Source organism: Zonotrichia leucophrys, chromosome 5, assembly GCF_028769735.1.
Source record: "Zonotrichia leucophrys gambelii isolate GWCS_2022_RI chromosome 5, RI_Zleu_2.0, whole genome shotgun sequence".
NCBI lineage: Eukaryota > Metazoa > Chordata > Aves > Passeriformes > Passerellidae > Zonotrichia > Zonotrichia leucophrys.
The window spans coordinates 9,506,643-9,527,955 of NC_088175.1; the positions used below are offsets into that span (position 1 = coordinate 9,506,643).

Here is a 21,313-nt window from a genome sequence, read left to right on the forward strand (position 1 = left end):
TCTGCCAGCAGGATTTGTTTCAATTATCATAGCCAGATTGGAAATGGAGCTGAAATGAATTCTTTCTGTAAACAACCATATTTTAATACATGCAAACAAGAAGTATAAATATTTATTTTTAACTCAAAATTCTTCCTTCTCTGATAGTCACTCCTATAAACAAAAATCTTAGAGAATCATGTAAAATTTTTGCCCTTCAAAACTAATAATACTTAAGGTAGCAAATGTTCTCAGAGGACAAAAAAAAACTTAATTAAGACAAAATCTATTTATGGTCAAAGAGTCTTTTTTTCTTTCCGTAAATGGTAATAAGGGCTTTTATGTTAAAAGTCTTCAGATAGGAAGCTTCACCTCTAGAGGCACAGCAATGCCATTACTCAAAGAGAATAAGTGTTCTTTCAAGGGTGAATGGGAAAGAAATATCTATTTTTGATGCTGTTAGATTCCCACTTGCAAGATAGGAAACCCCTTGTTTACCACAGTATTTCTACCATGATGCAGATCTCCTCTGAAAAGTAAGCTCCCAAAGATCTCAGATCAGGAAACCCTGTTTTCAGGGAGAAACTGTTCAACAAAAATCATCTTTAGAAAGTACAATCCTATACATATTATTTCATTTTTCATATGAAATAACATTATTTTAACCACAGTAATCAATCTAGAAGTAATTACAGGACAACTGAAAGAGATTTAGAAATGGCTATTTCAGTATGCACAGATGGTTGATACACACATTCTCTTTCAATTGTATTAAATGTATAAAAGTTAGGGATTAATTTGGAGTGAGATTAATTTGCAGTGAGATTCATATCTTTGCTATGGAAAGAAATAATAGCTATTGTTAGGCAATGGATTTGTAACCCGACAGAAAATGACAATGTGCTATACTGCTAGTTTAAAATCCAGAGACAAACAGCTTGCCTTCATATCAAACACATTTCCCTTCGACACCAGTCCCCTGCAAGCCCCTGCTCCCTCAGCAAAATGAGCACGGGAGGAGAAGCCTGTGAGACTTACCTGCTTGCCTTCAGAGGATGAAGAAGTTTAAAGCATCAAAGTTCTCATGATAATCAGTCACTAACACTTAGCTTATGCGGAAATAATTACATTCTTCCATCTTTTAGCTTTCTCACTGACTGAAAGCTGGTGATGGATGCAGCAGCCTTGTTAAAGTATCACTGTAATCCGTTCAAGCTCTGGAGATTGCTTAGAAAACCAAGTCATAAACATGCAGTGTAGCTTCACAAGCAGCTCAGCATTTTCCAAGCGTGCCCATGGCTTCCTTTTCCAGTGCTGTACTTCACAGAGCACTCGACCTATCTTCCTTTGGGTAAGAGAACACGGTTGTTCAAAGCAAATCCTATGTGAACAGAAGAGTTCTGTGGGTTTGTTTTCTCACATCAAATAGTTATTATTTTAGGAAAGGAGACACCCTTTATGGTTCTGCTTGCTGCTGTTCCCTCGTCAAGAAAAAAAAAAGAATAAAAAAATCTTCAAATAGAAAAGCAAGAAGCAAAGAAGAGGATACAGCAGTTCAAGAAGCAGCAGGCAAGGATGGGTGTCTTGTGATTGCTTTGAGTTAATACTCCTCAGGGGGAGTTGAAAAAAGCACAAATACAGCAAAATCTGTCTTACAGAGTAAAAATCTGTTGTATAAGCCAGTCTCTGGCAAAGTAAAACAGCATGTGCATTTACCCCATTAATTTCTAGCATGGCAGAGTGCAAAGGAAATTGGTAGCTTTCTGTTTACTAACTGCAAACAGGTAGGAAGGAGGAAAGAAAATTCAGTATGCATAACTTCTCTAATTGTTTCTGCTCTCCTGAGAAATGTATCAGATCTATTGTGAAAGCTGTATTTATCAGTACCACAGAACATTTTATCATTATCAATATTTTCTGGAGCATATGTGGAGAATGAGCAATTAAGAGTGCAGCATCCCCTAGATGCAAACAGCACATTTGTGACTGGTCTTCCAGTAGCTTAAATGTAACAGGTCTTTGGGCTCTCTGGAAAATACGAATATGAAGAACAAGCATCATAAGTACTAAACACTTTGGAGTAACTGACCTAATTACTGGCACCAAGTGATGGGAACTTCAGCCTAAAAACCTTAATTCAAATCTCCCTGAAGCCCATTAAAATACATTTTGAGAGGCTGTGGATGAGGACCTTTGCCAGCTGGCTCCTTTGTCCCTGGGCATCAAAACACAGCTAGATCACAAAATCACCAAAAACAACTTGGAAGGAGCTGGTTGAAACCCTGCTCTGACCTGAAGTTGTCCTGGATGTGACAGTGTGATGCTGGGTTTGAATCTGCTCAGATAATATATGCAGCACAAACACATGCCTGTTCCTTCAGGGCCAAGAAGAAAACAGTCCATTTATTTGTATGATGAACCCAGTCACAGACCAAAATGCCACTGAGCCAAATGTTATTCAAGCAGAAAACAAAGAAACTCCTCAGCTGCATGAATTTACTGTCCAGCTGTCACCTTTCATACTTTCCACACATACTACCCACCTGCAGTGCCACCAAATCTTGCAGAACACAGCGTTCTTGACTTTAAAGCTTTCTAGTTATTAACCCAAGATACTTTGGGTCATTTTTTCCCCATAGCAGAGCTTGATCTCACCCTTTCCAATCAGTGAAAACATCATATTTTGAAAAAAACAATTATCTTCTCTTTCCATTGCGCCTTGTTGTTAGAGAGGTTGGAGTCAAAGTGCATCTGTGTTATCCACTGAAAATATGGGGGAAAAGAAACAGAGCCATGTTTCATATTCAAGCTCTGAGGAACTGCACATGCCAGATACAGCAAATACCACATCCTTGGCACAGAACAAATCACTGATAGCTCAGGGCTTTGCCTCAAAATGCTGTAGCACTTAGTTTGTGTATTCCTCTTTTCCATAGTCACAATTCTGCATTCTGCTGCAATCTGACTATTCTAGGCTTCCATGTTCATGGCAAACTGTCTTCCTTTTGAGGGAGCTTTGGGGCTGATCCTGTAGGGAAAGCATTTGCTCTTATGTCCCTGAGCATTAGATATGCTGACTACTCTCTTTCTATATCTGATGCCCAGGTGGAGGGCAAATACTCTCTAGATGGACAGAAACCCCACTGCCTCTGGAATAGCCACAGATAGGAAGGTGAGAACACAGCTTTTTGAGCACTGAAGAGAAAATCCTAGCCCACCGCCCAGTCCAGCAACTTTCAGTAACGTCTTGAGTTGTATCAACTCCATTCAGACCCTACTGGGTCCCTAAGAAAATTTCCCTCTTGTCAGCTTTGCAATTTGGTTGGGTGTCTGAGCCCTCCCACTGGCCCAGGGCTGCTTTCCAGAGCACCACGTGCAGCACCCCTAAGATGAAAAGGCAGAAAAGCAGCAATTGCATCACCTAACACAGCACATGCAAGCAAAGTGCACTTCCACCACAGAGAAGCTCCACTGGTGCAGCTTGCAGTGCTTTGTGCAAACACTGGCCTGAAACCACAGATGAGGGGCTGCTCCAGCACTGCCCCTGCATTAAAGCCTCTGCTGTTACATGGCAGAAATCTCAATGCACCTCCTCTTTTCAACTCACATTTGACTTCTAAATATGCTTGCAATGCATTGTGTATTTTTAGCATGCCCAGGGTACCTATTTTGGGTTACCAGCCTGAGAAATCATTGAAGAGGTCTGATGTTGAATGAACCTTTGAAAACTGGTGCATTTAAACATTGGGCAATAGGGGAAGAAAAAAATTAGAAAGACAGGTATAAGATATCAGTAGCTTCTTCCAGAAACAGAGGTCAGTGGCCATGAAATTTGTCACTATCTTGTTAAGCATCAAGAACTTCAATGTTTTGACACTACAAAGTGCACCTGCCTCTGGAAATTATTTTGAATGTCTGAATTATCCCTCTTCCATCAGCTACAATAATCTTAGTGCAAAAATATTTGCTTTATATTCTGTAAAGATACTTCCAGCACTCAAAGATACATTTTGGGAATAGAGGTCAATGTGTGTATGTCCCAAAGGTAGGATATTAATAACACTGGAAGATCTATAGTTTTCCATAAGACATGGCATTTCAGCTACTGACTGTGAAAAATTGAATTTGTTCCAAGGGTTGTTTTTGCATAGGAAGGTGACACTACCCTTGCAGAGGACTTGTGGGTATTCCCCTCTCATCCTGGGAAAGTCTGGCTGTCCCAGAAAGGACTCTGAGCATCTTTAGTGCTTTATGAAGGTCAGAAGGAACAGTAAGGGTATACAAGCTCCTCAAGGAGCCAGGATCCTAACAAGCATAATATAATGCTGTATTGTGTCATCTAGATTTTCTTACATACTATTCCAACATGAAAAAAGCCTTGGACAGACTGGGAACAATTAATTTTATGAAATACATGCATCTCCCCAAGCACAAAAGACCTCCAAATATTCTTTTTTGTGTATCCTGCCGAGAGAATCCTCATCAAAGCAATTCTTTCTCTGTATCTTGGCAAGTTGTCTTCATTAAAGAGTATATCCTGCATTATTTCCTTGCTGAAATATAATCAAATGGTGAAACAGTCCCAAGACCAAAAACAAAATACTAAAAAATATAGCTACTAAAAGTTAGCACTGTCCAGGGTGCAAAGCCTTGAGAGAAGAACAATAAACAAGAAACACAAAGATAAACAGAGGTGGAAATTGGTGTCTTTAACATTACTTTTATTTCTAGCCAGAAACATAAATCCTGATGCATTCTGTGCATATCCATATTCAGATCTGGAATAAATTTATTTGCGCTTAAAGAACAAGTCTCAGTCCATGAAATTGAGGAAGCTGAGTCTACAGCTCAAGATTCAGTTGTGCCTTAATTTCAGCCATATTTTAAAAAAAAATCTGTGATCACTTCTACTTGTAGCTGCAGCAGCAAGAAATTAGAGAACTGTGTTTAATTTTGGTTAAGCTCAAACAGTTCTTTTATGTCAGATATGAGATTAATTCTAACACTGCAGAGCTGGACATGCTGCCATTGGGCTATCTGGTGTTCCCTGTAAAAGAGTAGAACCTGTAATTAAACATGCCCATATCATGCCAACACATGTGCCAACATGAATCTAAACTGACAAACAGCTTTTTATTTATCGCCCTGTGCTCAGTGTAAGTGCCCAAATATGAGAAAGTAAGTGCCAAGCTTGAGAAAGAGGCAGAATTTTCTTCATGGTTCAGAAAGAGAAACCCTTTATCAAAGGAAAATTATTCTGGTCTTTCAGCTGCTTTAAGAGAAGGTTACAACACATTCCTTTCAGGCACCATGCATGTGATGGATGGGGGAATACTGTAATAAGCTGCCAGGATATATCGATATAATGCCATTTTTTCCCTCAGACTTTCATGAACTCTATAGGGTCCACTCTGAAGTGAGCCAGGTCCATTAGCTCTTGAAAAAGAAAAAGTTCTAAACTGCTCAATCCTCAGAACCCTAAAAACAAAAGATAAATTACAAAATGGAGGTGAAACAGAAAGAGGATGATTGAAGGCCAAATCAAGAATAAAACTAGTGGTGGAAAGGCTAAGGGCAGGGCTAAAAAATAGACATGTTGGGGAAAAAATGATCTGTGGGAAGAGAGTTACAGGTACAGGCTGAGGAGGCAAATGTATGACAGCATTGAAACTCATGGTAAAAGGAGAAAGGTGTGAAGCAAACAGCCTGGGATCATGAATTCAGGTAAGAAGGCAGAAGACATCCCAGACTGCAACTTGATCTTGTCATGGAATTCACTGCTCAGTTCAAATTCCCTTCTGATCCAATCCCTGGCAAAAATTGGGGGGAAAAACAAGGTGAGAATTATTTTAATTTGATTGCTTTTCTTAAACAGTTTTAGCTGGTCTTTCTGCACTAAGATTTTAGTAAGATTTTTTACTGAAGTCAGTTCTTTCAGCTATTCTGTGTTTGCTACATGCCATAGAGGTGCCTGGGATCTGGATAACCAGAACCAAACTACTTTATCACTGAGGACTGGGTCAAGTTCTTGAAATCTGAGCTGAAGCAATTTCAGCAAATACTGCTTCACCCTTTCAATGCCATTTTCAAATTAAAAGTCACCACCACCAAGCTGCCAAAGGAGCTGTTTAAGCTATGTAGTTCTGCAGGGCACTGATATGCATTAGCTATGATCTTATGGATGCTTACACTGTCTCCTCTGACCAGAACAGCAATTTCCAGCTCAAAAGTATGCAAAAGTTGAGAGTGCTTGCTTTTAACTCCTTTTGACTCCCCAAACCACACCAGTTTATATTTTTCCTGGTTTCATTTTTAATAACATGCATTGTTTTCCACCAGGTCCTAGTCATTCAGTGAGTGTAAGAGATGCCCAACTAGAATCCCAAAGAGATCACAACCATGGATGTAATGGCAACAGGTGTGGGACTATTATATTTTACAAATATAAGCTTATAGGTTGATTCAGGTAGGAAGGAACCTCAGGAGGTCATCTAGTGAATGACCCAGTTTCTCTTGCTTATCAGAAGTACCCAACTTGTTCCCAACTTAGCTGTAAGAGAACATTTTTACTTTTGCACCTCCTGAACAGAAGGGAAAGACTTTGTTTCATTTCTTCTCAGTTTTTTCTCTGACTGCATTCCTTCAGGAAAAGACAGTGCTTATTATGAAGGTATTACAATCATTCTCACTGCATGCTAGACTGTAAAGTTCATAAAACAAAAAATAAATGAACCACAGTAATCTTATATCAGTTTCTGTCTTGATTCATGCATGGCATGAGGATGATTTTTGGGGTTGTAAAGAAAAAATCACATATGGAAGACTCAGTCCAGTCATCCATTCATACAACATTTGCATTATAGAGCACCTGTGATCAGTTCTTTCTCCAGAGCACTTAAAAGAGTATGTGCAGTGATATTTTTAAACTTTGAACAAAAAGAATGTTTGCATCCCATGTGACTCATTAACTCGACAGAGCCATAAAATATCAATCAAGCTACATGTAAAGAGGACTATAATGGCACAATGAGTCTGTAGTCCTGTTTCTAATTAACATGGCTTAACTAGACACAATGAGCAATCTCACAGTGTAAGCACACTCCTGTGACAGTCCTACGAAAAATAATCTGGAAAGGTTCAAAGGATTTCAGTCCAAAAACCTGGTTATTTTTTCCCCTCATCACAACTCAATTTCATTTCAACTTGTAGCTTTTGAAGGGAATAGTCAAGAGCAATACTGGAAGATGAGAGCCAGTATCATCATTACCCATATGCAAAACAGGGATAACATTTACTTCTCACAAAAAGACAATGTGATGTTTTCATTATCGTTAATAAAATGCCTTGCAATCCACAGATGGAAAACAGTGTCTAAAGTCAGGCAGTTCCATCCATAAGAAAGGTTTTGCTTTTCAGTCCACAGACAGCCACTGATTGTTTTGGTCTTTCTTTGTCCTAGAGAATATTCTGTTGTTTGGTCTTTGGTTTGTGGTCTTTGGAATCAGATAACACTGGGTTCCAGCACAATGCTTTGCACATTTGCCATACTGAATTTTAAAGAGCCCCACCATTTTATGAAATCATGAAGAAAAATTCCAGTTAGGGAAATGCCAGTACCATATACATTACAAAATGGGAGGTTTTAGGTCTGCAGACTCACAATCTTCACCAAAAAGTAATACTACTCATCTCTAGTGATCAGATTTTTTTAATAGTTATTCTATTTTTTTCATACCTCTTGTATTTATCCAAGAACAACAAAATCAGGGACTTAAGCAAGGAATAAATAGTACTGTTACCCAAATCTATACTGTACCAGCACTTTGTCAGGAGCAGCTATTCTGAATCTGCTGTCCTGAGGCATTAAAGCAAAGGTCATGGTTACTCGTGCTCATGAAAGATTGTGTGGTCTTTCCCATAAGCTTCAGGTGACAAATGCAGAACCTTGGACAAAATCCAACTCAGGAAATTGCCTCCTAACTACATACAATAATTTCTACTATTTCAATTGAGTAATGTATTTTTCTCCACACTCCATCTTAAGCTCCTATTCTTGGGCAGCCTTTAGTAACATGAACATTTTACACAAGAGTTGTTTTGAATTCTAAATACTCCTAAATAGTTAAATTTAATTAAACATTTTAGCAACTGGTTTCACAGGAACCATAAGAGCTCAAGTTTTCTATTGCCATTTTATGTTGAAGAATTAACTTCTTGCGTGAATGCAGCATTTTTCTTAACTCTGTATTTAACTTCACAATTGGCAATTTCTGATTATTTTTTATTTATTTTTCTCCTACATATTTTGGAAAAAAACCCTTCTTTTATAACCTATCTTGTTAGAATCTGATTGGGAATTCTTAGCATATGGAAAGAAGACTTGTTTCTTTTATTCTTTTAGAATATCAGATCTAATGGGCAACATGTATTTAGTTGTTTACCATAAAGCTGAATTAGTTAGAGAAGGACAATGGTCAAAGGCTAGATACTTTCAGCTGGTTGAAATTGTAAGCAGAATCCCTGAATTAGCTTGTAATGCCATTATGAGCCTGAAATTTATGGGAAACATTAGGGCTAAGGTTCTGTGAATATTATGGTTGAAGGTTTTGGAAAACCTTAACTCAGCAAAGATACCAGAGAGCATAATCCAGGCTTGCTGGTCCACAGTAATTTCCCAGCTGAACGTTATCTGTCAGTAATTTCCCAGCTGAACATTATTATCTGCTTCTCTCCAAGAGCAGCCCCGGGCAGTGACCCCTCTGAGGAGGCCCTGGGTCTCAGCTGGCTCTGCTCCAGCAGCTTGAGCAGGGTGAGGTTTATAGCCAGCGAAGGGGGGTGGCTGTCTTGGGGCACAAGGAGTGTCACACTAAATCACTTTTAACAGGTTTTGTTTTGTAGACACACGCTGTTTCCACAGGTTTCCACACCTGTTGGAAATCTCAAACAATTTTATAAATGTTGAATGACTTTCTTCTAGAAGGTGTATATTTAAAGGTTACGCCTTTTGTAAAAGCATAATTCCCACACTTCACTTTGCGAGTTTTCCTCTGTATTATAACACCCAATATTGAATGAAAAATATATTTTTATTCTGTGAAGAAAAATTATCTCCTATGAAGACATAGCCTGTAAAGTTCTTCTCATCTACTTAGGCTTATTGCCTTCCAACTGCATATGTTTTTTCTGCAGTCAGTTTTAGATAATCATATTATTCTCAGCTAAGTTTTTCAAATGATATATGAAGTACTTATTTTATCAAACAGCTGCTACCAAATAGTCTTAAAATGGAAGATTAAAATCCTCAAAGTCAGTCAGTGGCAGCATTATACTTGCATATACAATCTTAAAATAGCCATGGGTGTAGCAGCTGTGAATGCCATTTGCATATACTATTACCTCAACATAGTATCTTCTCATGTTCTTAAAAATATATGTGAAACTCAGCAGAAAATGAAGAGCAGGTCAATTTTCACAGATAAATTACAGGGAATGGAAAAATGTTTGTCCATGTGTTTGGAAACCCATACCTTTAATACATTACAGTTTCTATTATGTGCAGGTGTAGTTGGGGTATGGGGAGGAAGGGAGAACTGGAGGGGTCATGGGATAATCCTGCTTTAGAGGATCAATCATCTATGAGGAAGGTGTCATTTAACAGAAAACATCAGCCTGTAATTGCAACCCTAATATGATACACGATAAATTGCATGCTCAGCAGTGCTCTTTGAGGCTATCAGGGAGTGCAATACTCTGGATGTTTACACGTTCTTTCAATACTCTTCTATATTCAAGTTTGTGGTTCTTTTATTTGTTTACAGCTTTAATGGTCTTCTAATACTGTTTTCTGTTGTTTTGTTTTGTAATTTAATGTATTATACACAAACTCATGAGGATGAAGAGAACCAGCTAGGAATAATTTCACAAAGATATATTTTGGTTTATAGAGTGAGGAATACACATAAAGTGAGGTATGAACACATACTATGAACAAATACTTAGACCTGTAATTTATTTAATCTCTGGCATTGTATTTCTCTTTCTAAATATCTACTGTACAAACTTTTCCCAACCAGTTCTCATAAAGTACACCACCATTGCATGGGTGATCATTAAAGTTCTGATTTCAAGCTGAACAAAATGAAGCAAATTGTTTTCTCATTTGTACTGTTATGCAAAATTTCTTTAATAAGTTATTTTTTAGTGTAATTTTACAAATATTTTGTGATGAAATCCAGAACAAGGAAAGAATCCTCACTCATATTGAATGTACAGAAATGTTTCCTCCAATATGCCCATTTCTTAGAATGCTGTTCATCTCATAGACCTTACACTTTCAAGTACATAAATATCAGAAAGAATAGTGGTATTTATAACCAAACCAAAGGAAATAGATATTTTTCTGCTTTTTTTTTTTTTTTTTTAATTTCAGCTTTGTCCATCAGCTAGTTATTTAAAACTTCAAATTTTCTTCCCAAAGAACTTATTTATTCTTGTCTCTCCCTGGTGAAGATATAGGCCTAATTTATATGCAGCAAACACATAAAAATTCCACAAGATTCTGCATAAATATTTCTCTATTCTTTCATACAATATTTCATTGTTACAGAACTTGATTTCTCTGCAGTTTTAACTGAATACATGTTCTATACCTTTTAATAAATCATAAGAGAATACCTATTAGATAAAAAGAAAGAAAAGTTAAAAATGCTGATATGGATTTCCTATATTGAAAAAGATTTGCTATTTTTCCTGTAGCAAAAGAAAAAAAGAAAAAAGGAATAGCTCCTAAAAAAGAAAAAAAAATCCCCTCTATCAATCTAACAATTTAAGAGCCCATTTTATGCATAGCCTAATTCAACACACAGCACAGATGCCTTGCCCATTGTCCTGGGGTGACTGTATGCTCCAGTATTACCATTATCTGGTTTTTTTCTGATCAGGAATGGGACCTGTAGCTTTAAAAACTGTAAAACTGTATGGTTTTCCCCTAAAAGAGCATGTTACAAGGATTAAGGCAACAAAAAAATTCATCTTAGCAGTTTTGTTGGCCTATGCTGGAGGAAAATTATAGACAATAAATATTTTTTCCTCTATTCTGATATTTACCATGCTCTCAAAAATGATTATAAAGATCTTTTTAGGTTCAGGTTAGGAAAAAAAAAAAGAAAAAAAAATATAATTTCTCAATTTAGGGAAGTATATCAACTTCTAAATTATTTTAAAGTAGGGCAGATCCACCAAAAACACTTTTAGAATGGTAACTTTTCATTTTCCTGTTTCAGCATTAAAATTTAGAGATTAAATTCTGTTCTATTTCTCTCTAGTGACTACTTTCACTGAAACAGGATTTCATTCAGATTTATTGTGAAGTAGCAGAATGGGAGATGACCCCTTAAGGCAGCCACTCATTACTCTTGTAGCAAATTATATAATTTCTGAATTTGATTTCCTGCGCACATGAGGCATAAGACATGCTGTAGTTAACAAGAACAGTGATGAGGATCTAGCATACAGAAGGGCTTTATTCAAGTTCTCTAAAATGGATTTTGAAGATGCTTTTTGTTTTGGTATCTGCTGCTCTGTGAACATGTGTTTTGAGATCAACTTCCATGAATTCGAGTGAGACTTACTATTTTTTCTCTTGTTAGGACAGGTTTTAGATAGTATGAACCAATTACTTCTACATAAAAAGCCGAATGCCTATTTGACACATATCTGGGCAGGCACTGGAAATTTGCAGGCATTGGAAATTTTGCTCCAGGTTTATGACCTTTGAGAAATTTTACCTATTATTCATTCTCTAGTGTTAAGAACTTCTATGTCAAAGCAGAAGGGGAAAAAAAACAATTCTAAGAAAAGCATTGCCAGAATTCTTCCTTTTATAGCCCCAAATTCTATTTAAATAAATTAAAAAAATAAAAAAAAGTAGTAGTGGGGAAAGCTTTTACAAGAAAACAAAGGTTTTTTTTTTCCTTTTCTAACAGCAAGAAGAAACATTTAGCAATTCCCACATGGAGTAATACGAGGGAACACAAGTTATTGTGTGTTCAGGCCTACTACCATCACGAAAGATGATCTCTTGTATTTCTTGAGAAAAATTTTTGACATCGTCATTGAATTTTAAAAACGAATCTTCATCTATAATTTGCACAAACCCCTGATGCTGTGCAAACCCTCAAGCCCAGCCACCAGCAGCGAGTGTGAATGTCTCAAAGCCATGGTAAGATGTGGATGATTCCTAGGTCATCCTTTCCATGTGTTTCCCAGATTTCCAGTCAACAGATCACCTTAAACCATGAAAGCTTCTGCCTGGCACCATGCTTTCTTTTCCAGAAAATATGTTTGAAACAGTGTAAAGGTAATATGGAACAAAACACGGCTTTGCACAACTTTCCTGATGACATTTGAGACCCAGAAGAAACAATGGATTGATCTTTGTAGGTGTTATGCCTCTAATCACTGTGACTGAATGATATTTCCCCTTTAGCTAAATAAGTTAAATCAAAACTAAAGCACTGTAAGTCAGTTCTGGAGGTTTTTCTTGGTTTCTTTGGCTCTGTACCAACCAGGAAACAGCACTCCAGGTCAGACAAGGAATTTTCCATCCGTCCAACCCTCACTGCATTTGCTTTGCCTACAGCCCTAATACATCTTCAGCTACCAGTGAACAAAACCATGATGTATCCACATGCATCTCTGCCTGTCTCTTGTCAGGTACTCCACTGAAAACAGAATTATAGGAAGTACTTAACAGAAGACCCTTTTGTAGTGAACCCATTATCTTCTGAAATGTCTTTATTTCAGTGCAACTGCCTTTCCATTCACTTGATTTGTATTTCCTGTCACAGTCTAAGGAATTTCTATATTATTTTCATTTCATAAATCCATCATATGAGATTGGTTTAAGAAAGTCAATAATATTATGTCTTTTGCTTCATTCATCTTGAGCAAGAACATTTTTTTTAACTTCTGCATTAATGATGAAAAATTGACTGCAGTTTTGCAGAAGAATTTACTTATTGAAATCTGAATTAATCATATAAAAGGGAAATCCTCATTGCCTTATAATATAGTATCCACAAGATCTGAAAAGCGAGTTTCTTTGTCTTGGGTTTTGTCTTTACTCTCATAATCTTGTTTAGTTTTCTCTGCAATAATACTACCTCTGGTCTATGAACTATCCTGGATATAATATTTAAAGTAATAATTACGTGGTTCAGAAAATTAGTCCAAATGTTTTATGATTTGCTAAATTAAAATCAAAACTTAATTTCAGATTTTAAGAAAATACATGTAATTTTTGTTCATTTTCAAGGAGAAAATATAGGTCATTTTCTGCTTAAGAACCCATACTGAAAGCATGGGATTTATACCAACAGATAATTTGACTGAGAAGGTACCAGACTTTGCTTCCATATTGCCTAATTTAATTATTTAGCAGACATACGTCTATATATTTTGTTAGGCTCTCACTGAAAAATAAAACAAAGGACATATTCTCTGTGTATCAAGGATTACTGATATTATTCTGAATCCTAGGTGATGTAGGAAAAAAACCTGCTAAAATGTTGAAGATGAAAGAAAATTGTCATGTTTTGGTCACAAAGACAAGGTGAACAATGCCTTTTCTGGGCAACCAGCAAAAATATGAAGAGCACAGGGCAGGTTTGGGGTGGACTCTTCCATCATGCAGACCACTGGGAAAACAGGGAAGCAGGAACATATTGGTAACAAAGTCTTATGGTGATGTATTCATTTCTACAAAAGCTACAGAAAGCAAGTAAAGGAAAAGGCCCCTGACTGTGCTTCTGGCCAGCCTGGAAGAACAGGTTGAGATTGTGCAGATGCAAAGTAACCTGTCAGAGTGACCATGAAATAGATGACAGAATTAACAAGCCTCAGATGGCTAGAAGGGAGAACACAAACATCATAAATCATGGAACTCAGGACAGCAGACTGCAATAAACACTTGGAGGTGGAAGTGCTAGATTTTTACATAATGTCAGTAAAAAGGGGAGTAGGAGTTGAAGAGAGCCGGTAGTGCTGTTAAAACAAACAGAAACAAAAGGAACAAAAAATAGGACAATTCATAGTATACTGAACAAACTATCCATCCTAGAGTGTCAACAGTCTAGGAATAAAATGAAAGGTGAAAGATAACTAGCGACAAAGTAAAACATAGGAGAAAACTTATTACTATTATAATATTAAGAAAAATGCCAGTCTTTTTCTCAACAGGAATCTTGAGAAGGTCACAGTGTTAATGTCATCTTTGCTTCTGTCTTCAGTAAAATGTCAACTCTGATCTTACAGCTAAGAAAATGAGCTGCAGAGATAGAGATGAGTAATAAAACCAGAACAACAGATTGGAAAATAGGTAAATGAGAGGTTCCAAGATAGGCTCAGTGGAAATTCTCCATAGGTATTTTCCTTAAGCCTGCCTTTTGTCCCATGGATGATAAATCACTATGTTTTGAAAACCAGTCAAAAATAAATTAGGCTCCACAGAACTCAGAAAAACCACATCTAATTAAACTACATCTAATTAAAACTACATCTAATTTAAAAAAAAAAAGGCTAGAGGAGAGAAAACTACTTAGACTACCTTCAATTTTAGAAAAATCTTGAAATTAAGAGTCAAACAAACCATTCACAAACACCTAGAAGACAGAAAAGTCATGACTGTCTGCATAGACCTTTCAATATCAAATACTTTCAATAGTAAATGAATCTAATTCTTTGTATGAGATCAGATTTGCTAAGGTGTAACAATGAGAAATAAGTAAGACAAAAATAACCAGTGACAGGAGGAGTTGTTGGTCACAAGATAACACGAAGTTGGGTGGCAGCTGTTCTGCTGAAAGGTGGGAAGGTTCTGGAGAGGGAACTGGACAGGCTGGATCCATGGGTCAAGGCCAGTGATGTGAGATTCAACAAGACCAAGTGCCAGTTCTGCACTTGGGTCACAACAACCCCACACAGCACTACAGGCTGGGACAGAGGGGCTGCAAAGCTGCCTGGTGCAAAAGGAGCTGGGGGTGCCCTCTGACAGCAGCTGAACAGGAGCCAGCTGTGCCCAGGTGGCCAAGAAGGCCAATGCCATCCTGGCCTGTGCCAGCCATGGTGTGGCCAGCAGGACCAGGGCAGGGATTGTCCCCCTGTACCCAGTACCTCAAATGCTTTATTCTGTGTTCCTCGCCGCAAGAGAGACATTGAGGGGCTGGAGCATTGAGGGCAACAGAGCTGGGGAAGGCTCTGGAGCACAAGTCTTGTGAGGAGCAGCTGAAGCTGTTTATTCTGAAGAAAAGGAGCTTTACGGAGGGCCTTTTATCTCTCAACAACCACTTGAAAGAAGCTGTAACCAGGTGGGAACTGGTCTTCTCTCCCAAGCAAAAAGCAACAGGATGAGAGGAAATGGCCTCAAGCTGGAGTAGGTGAGATTTAGATTGGATATTAGGAAAAGCTTCTTCACTGCAAGGGTGGTCAAGCGTTGGAACAGGGAAGGGAACATGCTGCCAAGGGAAGTGGTGTAATCACCATTCCTGGAAGCATTTAAAAGACATAGACTGGCACTTATGGAATGGTTCAGGGGAGGGCTTGGCAGTGCTAGGCTGATGGCTGAACTTAATGATCTCAGGAGTCTTTACTATTGCAAATGATGCTCTGATTGTAAAGTCAAAATTAAACTTCACTGATTTGAGTATCCTTTCCACGACAGAAGCCACTAGCAGGTGTCAAGGAAGAACATGAAAAAAGCATGGTAAGAATGTATTTAAATTTTGTGTGGTAGGTTGGTTTCAACAAATATGCAACTTAATGACTTTCAGAGCTGGAAGTTGCATCAACAACTATTCTTGGATATTCCATTCAAAATTAAAGTATAATAAAGACAATATTTCAGAATCTGATATATTTTTAAAAATCACTTATATAACATGATTAATTATATTATATAATTGTTATATACAGAGATCCTACCAAAATTGAAGAAGTTTTGAGTACTGAAAGATCTAGGAATAAAACTCCAAGTAATCTTAAAAGGCTAAAGAACAATCCTGAAAAACCAGGATTCATATTAGAGGGAAAAGAAAAAAAGTTATGCATTTAGATTACACTACACAGATAGAGGATAGAGGATAGAGAATGACAGATCTGCTCTGTTGTGAAAGATCTGAGGATTAAAATGGATCAGATCAGAGCACGTGCCAATAACATTGCCAAAAGCAAACACAGTGCCTAAATTAAAGGCTGGCTGTAAGAGCTGCTGCAGCATCCACTGGAGTAGGTTTTCAGTTACAAGCACTGCTCCTCCAGAATAGTCTAGGTCATCTGAAAGGAGCTAAGAGAGAGGAATGAATGATAGAATTCAATAAAATATTGTTCAAGAAGGGTTGAATGGGTCATATAATCTAAATGAGAGACATTTGATAGGAACTTTAACAGTTTTCAGATGTGAAAAAAGCAGCTATAAGGAAGAGACTAAGCAATTCTCCATGAACACTACACATAAAGCAAGAAGTTTCTTACATATATACCAACAAGGAAAATTCAAAGCCAGGCCTTGGAAAAATTTGTGGACAACCAACGTTATTCACAAAGCTCAGTCACCAGCACTGGAGTTTATCTAGGAAAAGACAGACAAACACCTATCAAAAAAAGCTTAGGCATAAATGACACAGCTTCTTGTTAAGGGAGTTGCCATCCTGGGTTTTTTTTTGGTTTTTTTTTTTTGTGTCCTTTTAGTTTCTTTTCTATCTGTTTTTGCAGAGGCAAAAAAACTACTTGAACAAATCACCAGTGGATGTTATAAAGTCTCAATTACTTCTAGTTGCATTTGAAAATACAAGTCCTTCCTTCTGAAATACACTGTCTTGCAAAATTTAGTATATGTGGCTTTATACAGAAATGACTGACAAGGTCTTTCCTTATTTTTTTTCTGAAGGAGATTAAATTACATGCTTTTAGTGCTTTCTTCTGGCCTTACTATCTAGATGTTATGAATAGATTAACTGAATACTGTTGAGTACTGCAACACATTGCCCAGAGGTGTTATAGAATCTTCAGCCCTGGGCAATATGCTGTAATTGACCCTGCTTTCAGCACCAGTTTGGACTGCACAGTCTCCCGAGGCCCCTTCCAGCTTCAGCTCTTCTGATTCTGTGAGATCCTGTGATTTCTAGATTGCAACTACATTAAGTGCATCTTATCACCATGAATCAAGTGAAAACTCTGAAGCATTCAAGAATGAAAAGAAGAAAAATCGATGTGATGAGCATTTTCTCTCCTGTCATGATCCACATGGCTTTTTTTTAAGTGATGTATCTTAATTATTTTTGTTCCAACTGGATTGCTTTTCTAATGAAAATTAGGCTGTTTTCTGCTGTTATGAGTGTGGGAAATGAATCTGGTGCAAGTTACAGAGCTTGTGAGATGCCACCCTGTATGTATGTGATAAGCAGTGATACAAAAATGTAGAAGGAGGTTTGGTAAAATAGAGAACATGATGAGATGCTCTGTATGAATTGGGAACTATAAAGACCAATTTAGCACAAGAGTTTAGAATGGATAATATGAAATTTTAAATGAGAAAAAGGTAAGTTTTCAATGGAATTTGCTTAAAAGAAAAATAGACAAAATACTGGAAGATGTTAAGTGTGCAAAGAAAGGGAATGGAGGCAAAACCAGCAGGAGTCAGCTTCCACAGTTCAGTGAGGCCTGCTGTCTGATTCTAGGCCCTCTCCACTGAAATCTGGAGTTGTGTCATATGCAAGTCACATCTTTGACTGATACAAAGCCGACCTTTCTGAATGAGGGTTTTTCAGTAATGGTTCTTTTTAAAGGCTCACAGAGAAGGTTTACCTTTCTCCCCAGGACAGCAGAAGCAGAACCAATCTAACCCACTTCTCTGTTAAGCCCATACTTTCAGAACAAGATTTACCTCCTTTGATTTATCTGATCCCTCAGCAGCAACCACAGACATGGGTAGTGGAAACAAATCCTTCTCATGATGCAAAGAAGAGAGAGATGCTTCTGAGTGGGAGTGAGAATCACAAGTAAACCAGCAAGCACTAAGCTAACCAGAGGTGTGACATGGTATGACATGGTGTCCCCTTACTGAAACTCTGAGCTAAAAGCTTGTGCAAGCCTGACAATTAGAGACTCCAACCATGTCCTGGATGTTGGCACTTATGCCAAGTACTTTGGAAACAGAACATCCTTAATTCCTTTAAATGGCTGAAAAATGGAAGTGGTGATTATAATTTATGTTATAGATTAGAAGTTAAGTGCTCTTATGCAGGAAATAGAAACTCTGAATATGAGACCTTCCCCAGCCTGGTGGTTCACACTCAAAATTTCCATCTTCCATCAGCACAGCTTATCAATTTTAGAAGGAAGCTTTGGATGAGAATTGCTTTCCTGCAGAAGCTGTGTCATCATGCAATAAAGAATTCACTGTTCCCATATACTAAGAAATTTACTACCCAAATTTACTAACAAATTGAGAATGTAATTTCATTTTAAAATGAAAAATAAAGGCAAAGTCACTGTTAAAGAGAATTCATCTGTGAATGGCAAATTGCCTCCCGAAGCAAATGCACTCATTATGCTCAAAGAAAGGATGAGATCTCCCACAGTTAAATAAAACTAGTAGGAAAAATAATTGCTTGATAAATCAGAGTAATTAAATTTTGCACATCTGAACGCTACTGCACCTCTGTCTCCAGTACAACAAGGCCAGCCCTGTAGCAGAGAAACAGCACATAAAGCTCAGCCTTCACTCCCTGAAAAATGTACCGCTGAAAGAAATAGCCCACCTTTTCCCTTTTAGCTCTTCACTAATGAGGAATGGGAAATCCTGCCCCACAAAGCTACTGGGATCAGAGCAGCCAAAAACTGTGATGATGCTATCTAGTTCCAGTTCACCTCCTGCAAACATTCCACTGATCATTAGTGTGTCTTCTAACATTTAAAAAACACAAAGCAATAGACTCTGCTTGTCTTTGGGAACCTGTCTGACAGGTCATTTGTTAGCTGGTCTGTCTTATGTGTTAATTTTTGTGTGCCAGGTAAACAGCTGTTTCCCCAGATAAACTTCCACAGGAAAAACAAACTTCTGCCACTATCCTTTCAAATTTCAAAAGTTAATTCCTGACCATTTAAACAATTTTTGTGTTTAGGCTACTTAAACACAGTTATCTACATCTAGGCATGCACACATTCATCAGTTGTTCACGTGCCTGCTGCAGTCAGCAGAAATCCAGCCAATGCAACCTGGAGCACAACTGAGTTCACCCCAACCAAGGGAAGCAGCAGCTGCTGAGCTGAATCACTCACTCAGCTCCAGGGGCTCCAGCCTTGATCTTTATTGACTCTAACAATGGCTTTGATACTGAGGGCTCAATCCATTGCCCACACAGAAGGAGCCAGTGCCATTTGAGATGGACAGCATAACCTGCCTGTCCTGTTGGCAATACATCTTGCAGAGCTATCAAGGAGCCTTGCACATTGCAGGGCATCTGAAATGCCAGCAGTTCCTGTGTGAGGGTGACTGAACTGAGCCTTTAGGCCACAAACAGACTCCTGCAGGGAGGCATAGCAAATTTAGGTATCTCCGTTGTCAGCTGAATCTCTGGAATTCAGGAATTTGAACAGCTTTATCTGCAAAGGCCACTGCCACAGGAGCAGTAGCACTCATAAGAAGTGGCTTATTATGGTTTCCCTCCTATTCAACAGGCTAACAGGAGGGAAGCACAGCACAAGCTCATTCATATCTGTTCCTCAGGAGTACAAGCATGCCTTGCATACTCTGTCTTCAGAACCAGTCAAGCAGAAATCACCAGCAATTACTTTCACAAGACTTACAGAAGAATGATTTTGGGCTTAGGGTCATTTTAAGGCATAGCTATATGATCAGATTTAGATGGTCATAAGTTAACTCCACATTTTATGTCACCTCAGGTTCACATTGCATTTAGACAGAATAACCTTATTACAGAATAACATGTGAACTAAAAATTCACACCTCTCAGTTTATTCATGCAGGCTCAGTAAATGGCAAACTGGGCTATGATCCAAGCTGGAACTGGCCTGTGCTGCAGAATCTTGGGCAGAGAGGGCATCAGATACCAACCTTTGTGTATTTAGGTATACTCAGATACTTTGGTGCTGACCCCCTCACTGCAAGATCACCAGGAATTTGGTATATTGGAACATCAGGCAACAAAAGACTGATGAAGCACTGAGAGAGCATATCTACACAGAAACCTTTTGGCAGTCCATTTTTGACAAAAGAGAAGTTGCCTTTTATTAAGAGAATCTAAACAAAAAGTAGTAATTTTCCCAAAAGCTTAATGTTCTGTAAATATCAGTTCCCTGAGCAATTTCCTTAAAAAAATTCAGATAATCTTATTACTCATGTGATCTGTGCATTAAGTCTCCTTTTAACTTCTCCACTACAGCACTTCTGTAGGAATTGACCGTAATAAATGTGATTATGGATGCAGTTTACACAGGTGTAGCTCCTGATATAACTTATCCATTTGGTAGTTAGCTATTCTTTTAGTCTAGATACTGCCAGATGACTGAGCAAGTTCTTTGAGCTTCTTCCCAACGTGCCTCCTGTGTGTATGTGTCGTGTCTGGCAAAATCTGTAGTGTCCACTGAGAGAAAGCAGACATGGAGCAGATGCTCGACTGCATTTCTTTCCCTGCTTGACTGCAGTGACTGCTCTGAGAAATAAACAATCCACTCGGTAAAACAAACTGCTGCAAATGCTCACTATGGCTTCTATCATTTGATTATTACCTTGTTTATACTCTTTTCCTAAACAGGTTTATTCAAATTCCCCTAACAATCTATACACTCCTGAATTTTTATCAGCTATATCTCTTCCCTCCAGGCAGAGCCCACACTTCCATTTTGCTACAAGACTTTTTTATCTACACGTAGGATTGGATTTTGTGTTTGATTTTGTAAGGTACTTATTCTTGGAATTAGTTCCAGCTTTTTTATTAAGGGATGGCATGTTCTATAAAGTATTCCATCTTTAAATCAGACAGTGAGAGAAAAAAAATGTGATGTCTCCCATTTTCAGATTTGAAAGAGCAGCTGATGTCAGAAAGGAAGATAAAAAAGTTGACCTTATAACACTCTGGTTCATGATGATGCTGCCTCTTAGTCTCAATGTCCAATTTATCTCAGAACACATGCAGGGTGAAGACTGCAAAGTAAGACTAATGGCAATGGCAGAAACATGTGCAGTAATTCATCATCATAACAAAGCATAGCACAATTATCAGGAATTTCCTGTAGACTTGCCATGATTACATGGAAA

At 37.9% G+C, this 21,313-nt stretch overlaps 1 protein-coding gene across 5 annotated transcripts in view; it reads right to left on the minus strand.

The window, feature by feature from the left end:
• Positions 1-21,313, minus strand: part of TUNAR (TCL1 upstream neural differentiation-associated RNA) — a 160,589-nt gene that overhangs the window by 37,545 nt on the left and 101,731 nt on the right. The window contains exon 1 of one of the 5 annotated variants that reach the window (XM_064715579.1): positions 1,018-1,387. The exons of the other annotated variants lie outside the window; for them this stretch is intronic. The gene's annotated coding sequence lies outside the window, so the exon portion shown is untranslated. Of the gene's footprint in view, positions 1-1,017; positions 1,388-21,313 lie in introns of those variants that run through there. 5 annotated transcript variants of the gene reach the window in all.